A 2,968-nucleotide genomic window follows, 5' to 3' on the forward strand; every position below is an offset into this window, starting at 1 on the left:
CAACGGAGCATACTGGCTTCATTCCTTGCGAGCTTACGTATGTCCTCAGCAGTTACAGCTCATGTTTCACTGCCATGTAGCATGGCTGTTCGTACGCATGCGTCATACAGTCTGCCTTTTACTCTGAGTGAGAGTCCCTTTGTCGCCAGCAGGAGTAAGAGCTCTCTAAACTTTGCCCAGGCTATTCTTATTCTAGCAGCTACACTTTCAGCGCACCCACCACCACTACTAACTTGGTCGCCCAGATAGCGGAAGCTATCGACTACCTCTAGTTTTTCACCCTGGAATGAGATAGAAGTTGTTTCCTGTTTGTTTACAGTCTTTATTGCACCTGATATATAAATTTAGGTGTGTTTCAGTCAAACACTGACCCAGGCCATATCTAACTGAATAGCACCACCTGATAGAATGTGATGAGCCATTTCAAGTTAAGCTTTGTGGTAACATGCTCCATTCAAGAAGGGAGTTGTTGACTAAGATGTATCCAGGAACAGCTGACTTGTGTGGTATCACTTCATGAAATTCGAAGGTGGTGTTTTTTCTTCTTTCATTTTATTTTGGGGTAATATCAAATAGAGTAGGGCCTGTTTATGAAAAGTAATTCTGTGGCAGTGTATGTATGTGTTGTGAGCCTGAATTGTGTAGGGAGCATTTGAATGGGGTCCCAGCCTTTGAGGAATTCTGAATTTGTGCAAATGATGTCGTGCTCACAGCAACATTGGAAAGAATAAGTTTTAGTGTTTTAAGGTGGTCCCAATAACCAATATCACTCATGCCGTTTATTTGTCTAGTAATTGCTGTCTGGAGTGACTCAATTCTCATAATGTTTTGTTTGGTATGTGGAAACACAGGAGGCAGCTATATTCTAGGCATGGCTTTTTCATGTATTTACATGTTTGTTCACTTTTCTTTGCATTTGCCTAGTTTTGCATATCACTTGTTTCTTTGTAATCTTTCAGGACTTTATCTATCCATCTACATATTCTGTGTGGATGTTCTGCATATTATTTGTAAAATTGTCTCAACGTTCGTATACACATGCTTGCATGTCTTTACCCAATTACTGCTGGCTACAGAAGGATACACTTGGCAACTTCCACTCAGCGGTGAAACGTGCCAGTTTTGAAAGGCAAGAAGTCAGTTGCCAATAGAACGTTGAGATGTAAACATCAGTTGCTGTTGGACCGCCAAGATGAAAACACCTAGTTGCTGTTGGACCACCTAAACACCAACACCTTATTGCTGTTATTACATGCTGACAAGATGGAGTTGCTGATTTATTCGTGAGATTCTAACTCACCTTACATGCCACTCATTGGATTTGTTGTATATGCTTACAGCTTGAAATCTTCAGTTTCCAAACTTAACTAACTTGTATGCTATTGGAAATTAACTCATGTCTCACACAACACACTGTTTAACTTGAACACTGAATACCTCGTGATGTGTTTTTTCTACTACACCAAATGTGTGATTTGCCATCAACAAATAAATTATGTTTAATTAATGAAAAAATGTTGTCTTCTGATATTTCTTACATCCACATAAACACATATCCGGAACCTTCTTACATACACACCATCCTAACTAATGTGGGATCATCTTTCTATTTTGTGAAAGTGATAACTTAACTTTTCTGTTATTCTGACCTGACCCAAAATTATAAGTAACAAAGTGTGCACGGTTGGGAAAGATGAAAAGTATACAATGAAATAACCGAGAAGAGTGAAGTGTGTGAGAAAGAAGAAAGGGGATAAGACATTAAAAACCTGCTGACTGTCTTGCAATGGATTACAATTAGTTTCCTGACTGAAATCATGCAGATGAAATCTTTAATCATAAAAGAATCATACAAACCACATTTGACAAAACTATGTTAAAAGTGGAATTTTAATGATTTTTCTGGCAATGTAGACTTTAATAATTGCTTTCTTTTAGTAAAAGTTACATACTCATAACTAATTAATAAGCAGCTTTCTTTATTATAGTATATATATGTGTATATATACATATAGTGGAGGAGCAATGGCCCAGTGGTTAGGGCAGTGGACTTGGATTTCAAAGGGCCAACCTTGTCACACTTTGTGTCACACTGAATCTTCCTGAGAACTATGTTAAGAATACACGTGTCTGTGGAGTGCTCAGCCACTTGCACGTTAATTTCACAAGCAGGCTGTTCCGTTGATCGGATCAACTGGGACCCTTGTAGATAAAACTTACTTGGAAGAGGATGCTTGGCATTCAATCATATAATAATATAAATTATATATATATATATATATATATATATATATATATATGTTGTAATGCTGTTGGACGAAGTTGGTAAGTCTCAACATAGCTGCTGTGGTGTTGTCTGGCATTGTTGCTGGAACTGGCTGTGTCTTTGTGGTCAGTGGCTAGACCTTAAAAGATCTGGAACCAAAGATTTCCAAACAAGGAGAAGCTAGGTTTTTATAAGGAGCTGTAGGCTCAAACAGAGTAGCAAACAGGTTGTCCCACATGATCCTATTTAGAGCCTCCGACTGGTTATATGCAGCAAGTTGGCACAATCGAGTAAGAGACAAATTGTGCCAATACCAACCAACCAGAGTAGTGGACACAACATGATCCAAATAGTGGCCAAAGGTTAGCTGTTCCCTGCTACGTTTCAATGCACGTAATGCATATAATAAATAAGAGTGAGGAATTTCACCCGAGCCTATGCCACACATACATATATATGCATATATGTACATATATACCTACATACATTCATATACATACGTACATACATAGATATATACATACATGCATACATACATTGTCAATGTATCATATATCCCAAAAAGAAGCACACTCTAAAGCATAGAGCAGTAATGTATCTCTGCAATGTATTTATAATGTGTATATATATATATTAGAATAATAAAAATAATAAAAAGAAGGTATTTGGTATACTACTATATATATATATATATATATATAT

The 2,968-nt window shown here is 37.2% G+C and overlaps 1 protein-coding gene across 2 annotated transcripts in view; it reads left to right on the top strand.

Annotated features, from left to right (window-relative positions):
* Positions 1-2,968, top strand: part of LOC106867371 (protocadherin beta-15) — a 91,548-nt gene that overhangs the window by 13,396 nt on the left and 75,184 nt on the right. The gene's annotated exons all lie outside the window — the stretch shown is intronic.

This window comes from Octopus bimaculoides, chromosome 14, assembly GCF_001194135.2.
Source record: "Octopus bimaculoides isolate UCB-OBI-ISO-001 chromosome 14, ASM119413v2, whole genome shotgun sequence".
NCBI classification, from domain to species: domain Eukaryota; kingdom Metazoa; phylum Mollusca; class Cephalopoda; order Octopoda; family Octopodidae; genus Octopus; species Octopus bimaculoides.